The sequence below is a fragment of the Bombus huntii genome, chromosome 2 (assembly GCF_024542735.1).
Source record: "Bombus huntii isolate Logan2020A chromosome 2, iyBomHunt1.1, whole genome shotgun sequence".
NCBI lineage: Eukaryota > Metazoa > Arthropoda > Insecta > Hymenoptera > Apidae > Bombus > Bombus huntii.
This window is the reverse complement of record NC_066239.1, coordinates 4336213-4355671: the sequence shown is the minus strand read 5'-3', so window position 1 is coordinate 4355671 and position 19459 is coordinate 4336213.

Here is a 19459-nt window from a genome sequence, read left to right as displayed (position 1 = left end):
GTATTACGCTATATGGTATTACGTTATAACGTATTACGTTATATGGTATAACGTTATAACGCATTATGTTATATGGTATACCGTTATATCGTAATACGTTGTATGGTATAACGTTCTAACGTATTACGTTATATGGTAAAACGTTATAACGTATTACGTTATATGGTATAACGTTATAACGTATTACGTTATATGGTAAAACGTTATAACGTATTACGTTATATGGTATATCGTTATGTGTTATTACGTTATTTGGTATTACGCTATAACGTATTACGCTATATGGTATTACGTTATAACGTATTACGTTATATGTTATAACGTTATAACGTATTACGTTATATGGTATAACGTTATAACGTATTACGTTATATGGGATAAGGTTATAACGTATTATGTTATATGGTGTACCGTTATGTGGTATTACGTTATATGGTGTAACGTTATATCGTATTACGTTATATGGTATAACGTTATAACGTATTATGTTATATTGTATACCGTTATGTGGTATTACGTTATATGTTATAACGTTATAACGTATTACGTTATATGGTATAACGTTATAACGTATTACGTTATATGGGATAAGGTTATAACGTATTATGTTATATTGTATACCGTTATGTGGTATTACGTTATATGGTATAACGTTATAACGTATTACGTTATATGGTTTAACGTTATAACGTATTACGCTATATGGTATTACGTTATAACGTATTACGTTATATGGTTTAACGTTATAACGTATTACGTTATATGGTATAACGCTATAAAGTATTATGTTATATGGTATACCGTTATGTGGTGTTACGTTATATGGTATAACGTTATAACGTATTACGATATATGGTATAACGTTATAAAGTATTACGTTATATGAAAAAACGTTATAACGTATTACGTCATATGGTATAACGTTATAACGTATTACGTTATATGGTATAACGCTATAAAGTATTATGTTATATGGTATACCGTTATGTGGTGTTACGTTATATGGTATAACGTTATAACGTATTACGTTATATGGTATAACGTTATAACGTATTACGTTATATGGTATAACGTTATAAAGTATTACGTTATATGGTAAAACGTTATAACGTATTACGTTATATGGTATATCGTTATGTGGTATTACGTTATATGGTATTACGTTATAACGCATTACGTTATATGGTACAACGTTATGTGGTGTTACGTTATATGGTATAACGATGTAACGTATTACGTTATATGGTGTTACGTTATAACCTATTACGTTATATTGTATAACGTTATAACGTATTACGTTATCTGGTAAAACGTTATAACGTATCACGTTATGTGGTAAAACGTTATAACGTATTACGTTATATGGTATAACGTTATAAAGTATTACGTTATATGAAAAAACGTTATAACGTATTATGTCATATGGTATAACGTTATATCGTATTACGTCATATGGTATAACGTCATAACGTTATACGTTATGTGGTATAACGTTATAACGTATTATGTTATATGGTATACCGTTATGTGGTATTACGTTATATGGTATAACGTTATAACGTATTACGCTATATGGTTTTACGTTATAACTTATTACGTTATATGGTATAACGTTATAACTTATTACGTTATATGGTACAACGTTATGTGGTATTACGTTATATGGTATAACGTTATAACGTTATACGTTATATGCTATAACGTTATAACGTATTACGTTATATGGTATAACGTTATAACGTATTACGTTATATGGTATAACGTTATAACTTATTACGTTATATGGTATAACGTTATAACTTATTACGTTGTATGGTATAACGTTATAACGTATTACGTTATATGGTACAACGTTATGTGGTATTACGTTATATGGTATAACGTTATAACGTATTACGTTATATGGTATAACGTTATAACGTATTATGTTATTTTGTAAACCGTTATGTGGTATTACGTTATATGGTATAACGTTATAAAGTATTACGTTACATGGTATAACGTTATAACGTATTAAGTTATATTGTATACCGTTATGTGGTATTAGGTTATATGTTATAACGTTATAACGTATTACGTTATATGGTATAACGTTATAACGTATTACGTTATATGGTATAACGTTATAACGTATTACGTTATATGGTATATCGTTATGTGGTATTACGTTATATGGTATAACGTTATAACGTATTACGTTATATGGTATAACGATATAACGTATTACGTTATAAGGTATAACGTTATAACGTATTACGTTATATGGTATAACGTTATAACGTATTATGATATTTTGTAAACCGTTATGTGGTATTACGTTATATTGTATAACGTTATAAAGTATTACGTTATATGGTATAACGTTATAACGTATTATGTTATATTGTTTACCGTTATGTGGTATTACGTTATATGTTATAACGTTATAACGTATTACGTTATATGGTATAACGTTATAACGTATTATGTTATTTTGTAAACCGTTATGTGGTATTACGTTATATTGTATAACGTTATAAAGTATTACGTTATATGGTATAACGTTATAACGTATTATGTTATATTGTATACCGTTATGTGGTATTACGTTATATGTTATAACGTTATAACGTATTACGTTATATGGTATAACGTTATAACGTATTACGTTATATGGTATAACGTTATAACGTATTACGTTATATGGTATAACGTTATAACGTATTATGTTATTTTGTAAACCGTTATGTGGTATTACGTTATATTGTATAACGTTATAAAGTATTACGTTATATGGTATAACGTTATAACGTATTATGTTATATTGTATACCGTTATGTGGTATTACGTTATATGTTATAACGTTATAACGTATTACGTTATATGGTATAACGTTATAACGTATTACGTTATATGGGATAAGGTTATAACGTATTATGTTATATTGTATACCGTTATGTGGTATTACGTTATATGGTATAACGTTATAACGTATTACGTTATATGGTTTAACGTTATAACGTATTACGCTATATGGTATTACGTTATAACGTATTACGTTATATGGTTTAACGTTATAACGTATTACGTTATATGGTACAACGTTATAAAGTATTACGTTATATGAAAAAACGTTATAACGTATTACGTCATATGGTATAACGTTATAACGTATTACGTTATATGGTATAACGCTATAAAGTATTATGTTATATGGTATACCGTTATGTGGTGTTACGTTATATGGTATAACGTTATAATGTATTACGTTATATGGTATAACGTTATAACGTATTACGTTATATGGTATAACGTTATAAAGTATTACGTTATATGGTAAAACGTTATAACGTATTACGTTATATGGTATATCGTTATGTGGTATTACGTTATATGGTATTACGTTATAACGCATTACGTTATATGGTACAACGTTATGTGGTGTTACGTTATATGGTATAACGATGTAACGTATTACGTTATATGGTGTTACGTTATAACCTATTACGTTATATTGTATAACGTTATAACGTATTACGTTATCTGGTAAAACGTTATAACGTATCACGTTATGTGGTAAAACGTTATAACGTATTACGTTATATGGTATAACGTTATAAAGTATTACGTTATATGAAAAAACGTTATAACGTATTATGTCATATGGTATAACGTTATATCGTATTACGTCATATGGTATAACGTCATAACGTTATACGTTATGTGGTATAACGTTATAACGTATTATGTTATATGGTATACCGTTATGTGGTATTACGTTATATGGTATAACGTTATAACGTATTACGCTATATGGTTTTACGTTATAACTTATTACGTTATATGGTATAACGTTATAACTTATTACGTTATATGGTACAACGTTATGTGGTATTACGTTATATGGTATAACGTTATAACGTATTACGTTATATGGTATAACGTTATAACGTATTATGTTATTTTGTAAACCGTTATGTGGTATTACGTTATATGGTATAACGTTATAAAGTATTACGTTACATGGTATAACGTTATAACGTATTAAGTTATATTGTATACCGTTATGTGGTATTAGGTTATATGTTATAACGTTATAACGTATTACGTTATATGGTATAACGTTATAACGTATTACGTTATATGGTATAACGTTATAACGTATTACGTTATATGGTATATCGTTATGTGGTATTACGTTATATGGTATAACGTTATAACGTATTACGTTATATGGTATAACGTTATAACGTATTACGTTATAAGGTATAACGTTATAACGTATTACGTTATATGGTATAACGTTATAACGTATTATGTTATTTTGTAAACCGTTATGTGGTATTACGTTATATGTTATAACGTTATAACGTATTACGTTATATGGTATAACGTTATAACGTATTATGTTATTTTGTAAACCGTTATGTGGTATTACGTTATATTGTATAACGTTATAAAGTATTACGTTATATGGTATAACGTTATAAGGTATTATGTTATTTTGTAAACCGTCATGTGGTATTACGTTATATGGTATAACGTTATAAAGTATTACGTTATATGGTATAACGTTATAACGTATTACGTTATATGGTATAACGTTATAACTTATTACGTTATATGGTATAACGTTATAACTTATTACGTTGTATGGTATAACGTTATAACGTATTACGTTATATGGTACAACGTTATGTGGTATTACGTTATATGGTATAACGTTATAACGTATTACGTTATATGGTATAACGTTATAACGTATTATGTTATTTTGTAAACCGTTATGTGGTATTACGTTATATGGTATAACGTTATAAAGTATTACGTTACATGGTATAACGTTATAACGTATTAAGTTATATTGTATACCGTTATGTGGTATTAGGTTATATGTTATAACGTTATAACGTATTACGTTATATGGTATAACGTTATAACGTATTACGTTATATGGTATAACGTTATAACGTATTACGTTATATGGTATATCGTTATGTGGTATTACGTTATATGGTATAACGTTATAACGTATTACGTTATATGGTATAACGATATAACGTATTACGTTATAAGGTATAACGTTATAACGTATTACGTTATATGGTATAACGTTATAACGTATTATGTTATTTTGTAAACCGTTATGTGGTATTACGTTATATTGTATAACGTTATAAAGTATTACGTTATATGGTATAACGTTATAACGTATTATGTTATATTGTTTACCGTTATGTGGTATTACGTTATATGTTATAACGTTATAACGTATTACGTTATATGGTATAACGTTATAACGTATTATGTTATTTTGTAAACCGTTATGTGGTATTACGTTATATTGTATAACGTTATAAAGTATTACGTTATATGGTATAACGTTATAACGTATTATGTTATATTGTATACCGTTATGTGGTATTACGTTATATGTTATAACGTTATAACGTATTACGTTATATGGTATAACGTTATAACGTATTACGTTATATGGTATAACGTTATAACGTATTACGTTATATGGTATAACGTTATAACGTATTATGTTATTTTGTAAACCGTTATGTGGTATTACGTTATATGGTATAACGTTATAAAGTATTACGTTATATGGGATAAGGTTATAACGTATTATGTTATATGGTGTACCGTTATGTGGTATTACGTTATATGGTGTAACGTTATAACGTATTACGTTATATGGTATAACGTTATAACGTATTATGTTATATTGTATACCGTTATGTGGTATTACGTTATATGTTATAACGTTATAACGTATTACGTTATATGGTATAACGTTATAACGTATTACGTTATATGGGATAAGGTTATAACGTATTATGTTATATTGTATACCGTTATGTGGTATTACGTTATATGGTATAACGTTATAACGTATTACGTTATATGGTTTAACGTTATAACGTATTACGCTATATGGTATTACGTTATAACGTATTACGTTATATGGTTTAACGTTATAACGTATTACGTTATATGGTACAACGTTATAAAGTATTACGTTATATGAAAAAACGTTATAACGTATTACGTCATATGGTATAACGTTATAACGTATTACGTTATATGGTATAACGCTATAAAGTATTATGTTATATGGTATACCGTTATGTGGTGTTACGTTATATGGTATAACGTTATAACGTATTACGTTATATGGTATAACGTTATAACGTATTACGTTATATGGTATAACGTTATAAAGTATTACGTTATATGGTAAAACGTTATAACGTATTACGTTATATGGTATATCGTTATGTGGTATTACGTTATATGGTATTACGTTATAACGCATTACGTTATATGGTACAACGTTATGTGGTGTTACGTTATATGGTATAACGATGTAACGTATTACGTTATATGGTGTTACGTTATAACCTATTACGTTATATTGTATAACGTTATAACGTATTACGTTATCTGGTAAAACGTTATAACGTATCACGTTATGTGGTAAAACGTTATAACGTATTACGTTATATGGTATAACGTTATAAAGTATTACGTTATATGAAAAAACGTTATAACGTATTATGTCATATGGTATAACGTTATATCGTATTACGTCATATGGTATAACGTCATAACGTTATACGTTATGTGGTATAACGTTATAACGTATTATGTTATATGGTATACCGTTATGTGGTATTACGTTATATGGTATAACGTTATAACGTATTACGCTATATGGTTTTACGTTATAACTTATTACGTTATATGGTATAACGTTATAACTTATTACGTTATATGGTACAACGTTATGTGGTATTACGTTATATGGTATAACGTTATAACGTATTACGTTATATGGTATAACGTTATAACGTATTATGTTATTTTGTAAACCGTTATGTGGTATTACGTTATATGGTATAACGTTATAAAGTATTACGTTACATGGTATAACGTTATAACGTATTAAGTTATATTGTATACCGTTATGTGGTATTAGGTTATATGTTATAACGTTATAACGTATTACGTTATATGGTATAACGTTATAACGTATTACGTTATATGGTATAACGTTATAACGTATTACGTTATATGGTATATCGTTATGTGGTATTACGTTATATGGTATAACGTTATAACGTATTACGTTATATGGTATAACGTTATAACGTATTACGTTATAAGGTATAACGTTATAACGTATTACGTTATATGGTATAACGTTATAACGTATTATGTTATTTTGTAAACCGTTATGTGGTATTACGTTATATGTTATAACGTTATAACGTATTACGTTATATGGTATAACGTTATAACGTATTATGTTATTTTGTAAACCGTTATGTGGTATTACGTTATATTGTATAACGTTATAAAGTATTACGTTATATGGTATAACGTTATAACGTATTATGTTATTTTGTAAACCGTTATGTGGTATTACGTTATATGGTATAACGTTATAAAGTATTACGTTATATGGTATAACGTTATAACGTATTACGTTATATGGTATAACGTTATAACGTATTATGTTATTTTGTAAACCGTTATGTGGTATTACGTTATATGGTATAACGTTATAAAGTATTACGTTATATGGTATAACGTTATAACGTATTATGTTATATGGTATACCGTTATGTGGTATTACGTTATATGGTATAACGTTATAACGTATTGCGTTATATGGTATTACGTTATAACGTATTACGCTATATGGTTTTACGTTATAATGTATTACGTTATATGGTATAACGTTATACGTTATATGCTATAACGTTATAACGTATTACGTTATATGGTATTACGTTATAACGTATTACGTTATATGGTATAACATTATGTGGTATTACGTTATATGGAATAACGGCGTAACGTATTACGTTATATGGTGTTACGTTATAAAGTATTACGTTATATGGTATAACGTTATAACGTATTATGTAATATGGTATACCGTTATGTGGTATTACGTTATATGGTATAACGTTATAACGTATTATGTTATATTGTACACCGTTATGTGGTATTACGTTATATGGTATAACGTTATAACGTATTACGTTATATGGTATAACGTTATAACGTATTACGTTATATGGTATAAGGTTATAACGTATTACGTTATGTGGTAAAACGTTATAACGTATTACGTTATATGGTATAACGCTATAAAGTATTAAGTTATATGGAATAACGTTATAACTTATTACGTTATATGGTATAACGATATAACGTATTACGTCATATGGTATAACGTCATAACGTTATACGTTATATGGTATAATCTTATAACGTATTATGTTATATGTTATACCGTTATGTGGTATTACGTTATATGGTATAACGTTATAACGTATTACGTTACATGGTATAACGTTATAACGTATTACGCTATATGGTATTACGTTACAACGTATTACGTTATATGGTATAACGTTATAACGTACTACGTTATTTGGTATAACGTTATAACGTATTATGTTATATGGTATAACGTTATGCGGTATTACGTTACATGGTATAACGTTATAACGTATTATGTTATTTTGTAAACCGTTATGTGGTATTACGTTATATGGTATAACGTTATAAAGTATTACGTTATATGGGATAAGGTTATAACGTATTATGTTATATGGTGTACCGTTATGTGGTATTACGTTATATGGTGTAACGTTATAACGTATTACGTTATATGGTATAACGTTATAACGTATTATGTTATATTGTATACCGTTATGTGGTATTACGTTATATGTTATAACGTTATAACGTATTACGTTATATGGTATAACGTTATAACGTATTACGTTATATGGGATAAGGTTATAACGTATTATGTTATATTGTATACCGTTATGTGGTATTACGTTATATGGTATAACGTTATAACGTATTACGTTATATGGTTTAACGTTATAACGTATTACGCTATATGGTATTACGTTATAACGTATTACGTTATATGGTTTAACGTTATAACGTATTACGTTATATGGTACAACGTTATAAAGTATTACGTTATATGAAAAAACGTTATAACGTATTACGTCATATGGTATAACGTTATAACGTATTACGTTATATGGTATAACGCTATAAAGTATTATGTTATATGGTATACCGTTATGTGGTGTTACGTTATATGGTATAACGTTATAACGTATTACGTTATATGGTATAACGTTATAACGTATTACGTTATATGGTATAACGTTATAAAGTATTACGTTATATGGTAAAACGTTATAACGTATTACGTTATATGGTATATCGTTATGTGGTATTACGTTATATGGTATTACGTTATAACGCATTACGTTATATGGTACAACGTTATGTGGTGTTACGTTATATGGTATAACGATGTAACGTATTACGTTATATGGTGTTACGTTATAACCTATTACGTTATATTGTATAACGTTATAACGTATTACGTTATCTGGTAAAACGTTATAACGTATCACGTTATGTGGTAAAACGTTATAACGTATTACGTTATATGGTATAACGTTATAAAGTATTACGTTATATGAAAAAACGTTATAACGTATTATGTCATATGGTATAACGTTATATCGTATTACGTCATATGGTATAACGTCATAACGTTATACGTTATGTGGTATAACGTTATAACGTATTATGTTATATGGTATACCGTTATGTGGTATTACGTTATATGGTATAACGTTATAACGTATTACGCTATATGGTTTTACGTTATAACTTATTACGTTATATGGTATAACGTTATAACTTATTACGTTATATGGTACAACGTTATGTGGTATTACGTTATATGGTATAACGTTATAACGTATTACGTTATATGGTATAACGTTATAACGTATTATGTTATTTTGTAAACCGTTATGTGGTATTACGTTATATGGTATAACGTTATAAAGTATTACGTTACATGGTATAACGTTATAACGTATTAAGTTATATTGTATACCGTTATGTGGTATTAGGTTATATGTTATAACGTTATAACGTATTACGTTATATGGTATAACGTTATAACGTATTACGTTATATGGTATTTCGTTATGTGGTATTACGTTATATGGTATAACGTTATAACGTATTACGTTATATGGTATAACGTTATAACGTATTACGTTATAAGGTATAACGTTATAACGTATTACGTTATATGGTATAACGTTATAACGTATTATGTTATTTTGTAAACCGTTATGTGGTATTACGTTATATGTTATAACGTTATAACGTATTACGTTATATGGTATAACGTTATAACGTATTATGTTATTTTGTAAACCGTTATGTGGTATTACGTTATATTGTATAACGTTATAAAGTATTACGTTATATGGTATAACGTTATAACGTATTATGTTATTTTGTAAACCGTTATGTGGTATTACGTTATATGGTATAACGTTATAAAGTATTACGTTATATGGTATAACGTTATAACGTATTACGTTATATGGTATAACGTTATAACGTATTATGTTATTTTGTAAACCGTTATGTGGTATTACGTTATATGGTATAACGTTATAAAGTATTACGTTATATGGTATAACGTTATAACGTATTATGTTATATGGTATACCGTTATGTGGTATTACGTTATATGGTATAACGTTATAACGTATTGCGTTATATGGTATTACGTTATAACGTATTACGCTATATGGTTTTACGTTATAATGTATTACGTTATATGGTATAACGTTATACGTTATATGCTATAACGTTATAACGTATTACGTTATATGGTATTACGTTATAACGTATTACGTTATATGGTATAACATTATGTGGTATTACGTTATATGGAATAACGGCGTAACGTATTACGTTATATGGTGTTACGTTATAAAGTATTACGTTATATGGTATAACGTTATAACGTATTATGTAATATGGTATACCGTTATGTGGTATTACGTTATATGGTATAACGTTATAACGTATTATGTTATATTGTACACCGTTATGTGGTATTACGTTATATGGTATAACGTTATAACGTATTACGTTATATGGTATAACGTTATAACGTATTACGTTATATGGTATAAGGTTATAACGTATTACGTTATGTGGTAAAACGTTATAACGTATTACGTTATATGGTATAACGCTATAAAGTATTAAGTTATATGGAATAACGTTATAACTTATTACGTTATATGGTATAACGATATAACGTATTACGTCATATGGTATAACGTCATAACGTTATACGTTATATGGTATAATCTTATAACGTATTATGTTATATGTTATACCGTTATGTGGTATTACGTTATATGGTATAACGTTATAACGTATTACGTTACATGGTATAACGTTATAACGTATTACGCTATATGGTATTACGTTACAACGTATTACGTTATATGGTATAACGTTATAACGTACTACGTTATTTGGTATAACGTTATAACGTATTATGTTATATGGTATAACGTTATGCGGTATTACGTTACATGGTATAACGTTATAACGTATTATGTTATATGGTATAACGTTATGCGGTATTACGTTACATGGTATAGCGTTATAACGTATTACGTTATACGGTATGACGTTGTAACCTATTACGTTATATGGCATAACGTTATAACGTATTACGTTATATGTTATAACGTTATAACGTATTATTGTATATGGTATAACGTTATGCGGTATTACGTTATATGGTATAGCGTTATAACGTATTACGTTATACGGTATGACGTTGTAACCTATTACGTTATATGGTATAACGTTATAACGTATTACGTTATATGTTATAACGTCATAACGTATTACGTTATATGGTATATCGTTATGTGGTATTACGTTATATGGTATTACGTTATAACGCATTACGTTATATGGTATAACGTTATGTGGTATTACGTTATATGGTATAACGTTATAACGTATTACGTTATATGGTATAACGTTATAACGTATTACGTTATATGGTATAAGGTTATAACGTATTATGTTATATTGTATACCGTTATGTGGTATTACGTTATATGGTATAACGTTATAACGTATTACGTTATATGGAATAACGTTATAACGTATTACGCTATATGGTATAACGTTATAACGTATTACGTTATATGGTATAACGTTATAACTTATTACGTTATATGGTATAACGTTATAACGTACTACGTTATATCGTATAACGTTATAACGTATTATGTTATATGGTATACCGTTATGTGGTATTACGTTATATGGTATAACGACGTAACGTATTACGTATAGTTATACGGTATATGGTATATCGTTATGTGGTTTTACGTTATATGGTATTACGTTATAACGCATTACGTTATATGGCATTACGTTATATGGTATAACGTTATGTGGTATTACGTTATATGGTATAACGACGTAACGTATTACGTTATATGGTGTTACGTTATAACCTATTACGTTATATGGTATAACGTTATAACGTTTTACGTTATATGGTATAACGTTATAACGTTTTCCGTTATATAGTATAACGTTATAACGTACTACGTTATATGGTATAACGTTATAACGTATTATGTTATATGGTATACCGTTATGTGGTATTACGTTATATGGTATAACGTTATAACGTATTACGTTACATGGTATAACGTCATAACGTATTACGTTATGTGGTATATCGTTATGTGGTATTACGTTATATGGTATTACGTTATAACGCATTACGTTATATGGTATAACGTTATGTGGTATTACGTTATATGGTATAACGACGTAACGTATTACGTTATATGGTGTTACGTTATAACCTATTACGTTATATGGTATAACGTTATAACGCTTTACGTTATATGGTATAACGTTATAACGTATTCCGTTATATGGTATAACGTTATAACGTACTACGTTATTTGGTATAACGTTATAACGTATTACGTTATATGGTAAAACGTCATAACGTATTACGCTATATGGTATAACGTTATATCGTATTACGTTATATGGTATAAAGTTACAACGTATTACGTTATATGGTATTACGTTATAACGTATTATGTTATACGGTATAACGTTCTGTGATATTACATTATATGGCATAACGTTATAACGTATTACGCTATATGGTATTACGTTATAAAGTATTACTTTATATGGTATAACGTTATAACGTATTATGTTATATGGTATACCGTTATGTGCTATTACGTTATATGGTATAACGTTATAACGTATTACGTTATATGGTATAACGTTATAACGTATTATGTTATATTGTATACCGTTATGTGGTATTACGTTATATGGTATAACGTTATAACGTATTACGTTATATGGTATAAGGTTATAACGTATTATGTTATATGGTATAACGTTACAACGTATTACGTTATATGGTATAACGTTATAACGTATTACGTTATATGGTATAAGGTTATAACGTATTATGTTATATGGTATTACGTTACAACATATTACGTTATATGGTATAACCTTATACGTTATATGGTATAACGTTATACCGTACTACGTTATTTGGTATAACGTTATAACGTATTACGTTATATGGTAAAACGTCATAACGTATTACGTTATATGGTATAACGTCATAACGTATTACGTTATATGGTATAACGTTATATCGTATTACGTTATATGGTATAACGTTACAACGTATTACGTTATATGGTATAACGTTATAACGTATTACGTTATATGGTATAAGGTTATAACGTATTACGTTATGTGGTAAAACGTTATAACGTATTACGTTATATGGTATAACGCTATAAAGTATTAAGTTATATGGAATAACGTTATAACTTATTACGTTATATGGTATAACGATATAACGTATTACGTCATATGGTATAACGTCATAACGTTATACGTTATATGGTATAATCTTATAACGTATTATGTTATATGTTATACCGTTATGTGGTATTACGTTATATGGTATAACGTTATAACGTATTACGTTACATGGTATAACGTTATAACGTATTACGCTATATGGTATTACGTTACAACGTATTACGTTATATGGTATAACGTTATAACGTACTACGTTATTTGGTATAACGTTATAACGTATTATGTTATATGGTATAACGTTATGCGGTATTACGTTACATGGTATAACGTTATAAAGTATTATGTTATATGGTATAACGTTATGCGGTATTACGTTACATGGTATAGCGTTATAACGTATTACGTTATACGGTATGACGTTGTAACCTATTACGTTATATGGCATAACGTTATAACGTATTACGTTATATGTTATAACGTTATAACGTATTATTGTATATGGTATAACGTTATGCGGTATTACGTTATATGGTATAGCGTTATAACGTATTACGTTATACGGTATGACGTTGTAACCTATTACGTTATATGGTATAACGTTATAACGTATTACGTTATATGTTATAACGTCATAACGTATTACGTTATATGGTATATCGTTATGTGGTATTACGTTATATGGTATTACGTTATAACGCATTACGTTATATGGTATAACGTTATGTGGTATTACGTTATATGTTATAACGTTATAACGTATTACGTTATATGGTATAACGTTATAACGTATTACGTTATATGGTATAAGGTTATAACGTATTATGTTATATTGTATACCGTTATGTGGTATTACGTTATATGGTATAACGTTATAACGTATTACGTTATATGGAATAACGTTATAACGTATTACGCTATATGGTATAACGTTATAACGTATTACGTTATATGGTATAACGTTATAACTTATTACGTTATATGGTATAACGTTATAACGTACTACGTTATATCGTATAACGTTATAACGTATTATGTTATATGGTATACCGTTATGTGGTATTACGTTATATGGTATAACGACGTAACGTATTACGTATCGTTATACGGTATATGGTATACCGTTATGTGGTTTTACGTTATATGGTATTACGTTATAACGCATTACGTTATATGGCATTACGTTATATGGTATAACGTTATGTGGTATTACGTTATATGGTATAACGACGTAACGTATTACGTTATATGGTGTTACGTTATAACCTATTACGTTATATGGTATAACGTTATAACGTTTTACGTTATATGGTATAACGTTATAACGTTTTCCGTTATATAGTATAACGTTATAACGTACTACGTTATATGGTATAACGTTATAACGTATTATGTTATATGGTATACCGTTATGTGGTATTACGTTATATGGTATAACGTTATAACGTATTACGTTACATGGTATAACGTCATAACGTATTACGTTATGTGGTATATCGTTATGTGGTATTACGTTATATGGTATTACGTTATAACGCATTACGTTATATGGTATAACGTTATGTGGTATTACGTTATATGGTATAACGACGTAACGTATTACGTTATATGGTGTTACGTTATAACCTATTACGTTATATGGTATAACGTTATAACGCTTTACGTTATATGGTATAACGTTATAACGTATTCCGTTATATGGTATAACGTTATAACGTACTACGTTATTTGGTATAACGTTATAACGTATTACGTTATATGGTAAAACGTCATAACGTATTACGCTATATGGTATAACGTTATATCGTATTACGTTATATGGTATAAAGTTACAACGTATTACGTTATATGGTATTACGTTTTAACGTATTATGTTATACGGTATAACGTTCTGTGATATTACATTATATGGCATAACGTTATAACGTATTACGCTATATGGTATTACGTTATAAAGTATTACGTTATATGGTATAACGTTATAACGTATTATGTTATATGGTATACCGTTATGTGCTATTACGTTATATGGTATAACGTTATAACTTATTACGTTATATGGTATAACGTTATAACGTATTATGTTATATTGTATACCGTTATGTGGTATTACGTTATATGGTATAACGTTATAACGTATTACGTTATATGGTATAAGGTTATAACGTATTATGTTATATTGTATACCGTTATGTGGTATTACGTTATATGGTATAACGTTATAACGTATTACGTTATATGATATAACGTTATAACGTATTACGCTATATGGTATTACGTTACAACATATTACGTTATATGGTATAACCTTATACGTTATATGGTATAACGTTATACCGTACTACGTTATTTGGTATAACGTTATAACGTATTACGTTATATGTTAAAACGTCATAACGTATTACGTTATATGGTATAACGTCATAACGTATTACGTTATATGGTATAACGTTATATCGTATTACGTTATATGGTATAACGTTACAACGTATTACGTTATATGGTATAACGTTATAACGTATTATGTTATACTGTATACCGTTATGTGGTATTACGTTATATGGTATAACGTTATAACGTATTACGTTATATGGTATAAGGTTATAACGTATTATGTTATATTGTATACCGTTATGTGGTATTACGTTATATGGTATAACGTTACAACGTATTACGTTATATGGTATTACGTTATAACGTATTATGTTATACGGTATAACGTTCTGTGATATTACATTATATGGCATAACGTTATAACGTATTACGCTATAGGGTATTACGTTATAAAGTATTACGTTATATGCTATAACGTTGTAACGTATTATGTTATATTGTATACCGTTATGTGGTATTACGTTATATGGTATAACGTTATAACGTATTACGTTATATGGTATAACGTTATAGCGTATTACGCTATATGGTATTACGTTATAACGTATTACGTTATATGGTATAACGTTATACGTTATATGGTATAATGTTATAACGTATTACGTTATATGGTATAACGTTATAACGTATTACGTTATATGGTATAACGTTATAACGTATTACGTTATATGGTATAACGTTATAAAGTATTACGTTATATGGAATAACGTTATAACGTTATAACGTATTACGTCATATGGTATAACGTTATACGTTATATGGTATAATGTTATAACGTATTACGTTATATGCTATAACGTTGTAACGTATTATGTTATATGGTATACCGTTATGTGGTATTACGCTATATGGTATTACGTTATAACGTATTACGTTATATGGTATAACGTTATACGTTATATGGTATAATGTTATAACGTATTACGTTATATGGTATAACGTTATAACGTATTACGTTATATGGTATAACGTTATAAAGTATTACGTTATATGGAATAACGTTATAACGTTATAACGTATTACGTCATATGGTATAACGTCATCACGTTATACGTTATATGGTATAACGTTATAACGTATTATGTTATATGGTATACCGTTATGTGGTATTACGTTATATGGTATAACGTTATAACGTATTACGTTACATGGTATAACGTTATAACGTATTACGTTATATGGTATAACGTTATACGTTATATGGTATAACGTTATAACGTATTACTTTATATGGTATAACGTTATAACGTATTACGTTATATGTTATAACGTCATAACGTATTACGTTATATGTTATAACGTCATAACGTATTAGGTTATATGTTATAACGTCATAACGTATTACGTTATATGGTATATCGTTGTGTGGTATTACGTTATAACGCATTACGTTATATGGTATAACGTTATTTGGTATTACGTTATATGGTATAACGACGTAACGTATTACGTTATATGGTGTTACGTTATAACCCATTACGTTATATGGTATAACGTTATAACGTATTACGTTATATGGTATAACGTTATAACGTACTGTGTTATATTGTATATCGTTATGTGGTATTACGTTATATGGTATAACGTTATAACGTATTACGTTATATGGTACAACGTTATAACGTATTACGCTATATGGTATTACGTTATAAAGTATTACGTTATATGGTATAACGATATAACGTATTACGTTATATGGTATAACGTTATAACGTATTACGTTATATGGTATAACGTTATAACGTACTGTGTTATATTGTATATCGTTATGTGGTATTACGTTATATGGAATAACGTTATAACGTATTACGTTATATGGTATAACGTTATAACGTATTACGCTATATGGTATTACGTTATAACGTATTACGTTATATGGTATAACGTTATAACGTATTACGTTATATGGTATAACGTTATAACCTATTACGCTATATGGTATAACGTTATAACGTTTTACGTTATATGGTATAACGTTATATCGTATTCCGTTATATGGTAAAACGTCATAACGTATTACGTTATATGGTATAACGTCATAACGTATTACGTTATATGGTATAACGTTATATCGTATTACGTTATATGGTATAACGTTACAACGTATTACGTTATATGGTATTACGTTATAACGTATTATGTTATACGGTATAACGTTCTGTGATATTACATTATATGGCATAACGTTATAACGTATTACGCTATAGGGTATTACGTTATAAAGTATTACGTTATATGCTATAACGTTGTAACGTATTATGTTATATTGTATACCGTTATGTGGTATTACGTTATATGGTATAACGTTATAACGTATTACGTTATATGGTATAACGTTATAGCGTATTACGCTATATGGTATTACGTTATAACGTATTACGTTATATGGTATAACGTTATATGGTATAACGTTATAACGTATTACGTTATATGGTATAACGTTATAAAGTATTACGTTATATGGAATAACGTTATAACGTATTGCGTTATACGGTATTACGTTATAACGTATTACGTTATATGGTATAACGTTATGAGGTATTACGTTATATGGTATAACGATGTAACGTATTACGTTAAATGGTATTACGTTATAACGTATTACGTCATATGGTATAACGTTATACGTTATATGGTATAATGTTATAACGTATTACGTTATATGGTATAACGTTATAACGTATTACGTTATATGGTATAACGTTATAAAGTATTACGTTATATGGTATAACGTTATAACGTATTACGTTATATGGTATAACGTTATAAAGTATTACGTTATATGGAATAACGTTATAACGTATTACGCTATAGGGTATTACGTTATAAAGTATTACGTTATATGCTATAACGTTGTAACGTATTATGTTATATTGTATACCGTTATGTGGTATTACGTTATATGGTATAACGTTATAACGTATTACGTTATATGGTATAACGTTATAGCGTATTACGCTATATGGTATTACGTTATAACGTATTACGTCATATGGTATAACGTCATCACGTTATACGTTATATGGTATAACGTTATAACGTATTATGTTATATGGTATACCGTTATGTGGTATTACGTTATATGGTATAACGTTATAACGTATTACGTTACATGGTATAACGTTATAACGTATTACGTTATATGGTATAACGTTATACGTTATATGGTATAACGTTATAACGTATTACTTTATATGGTATAACGTTATAACGTATTACGTTATATGTTATAACGTCATAACGTATTACGTTATATGTTATAACGTCATAACGTATTAGGTTATATGTTATAACGTCATAA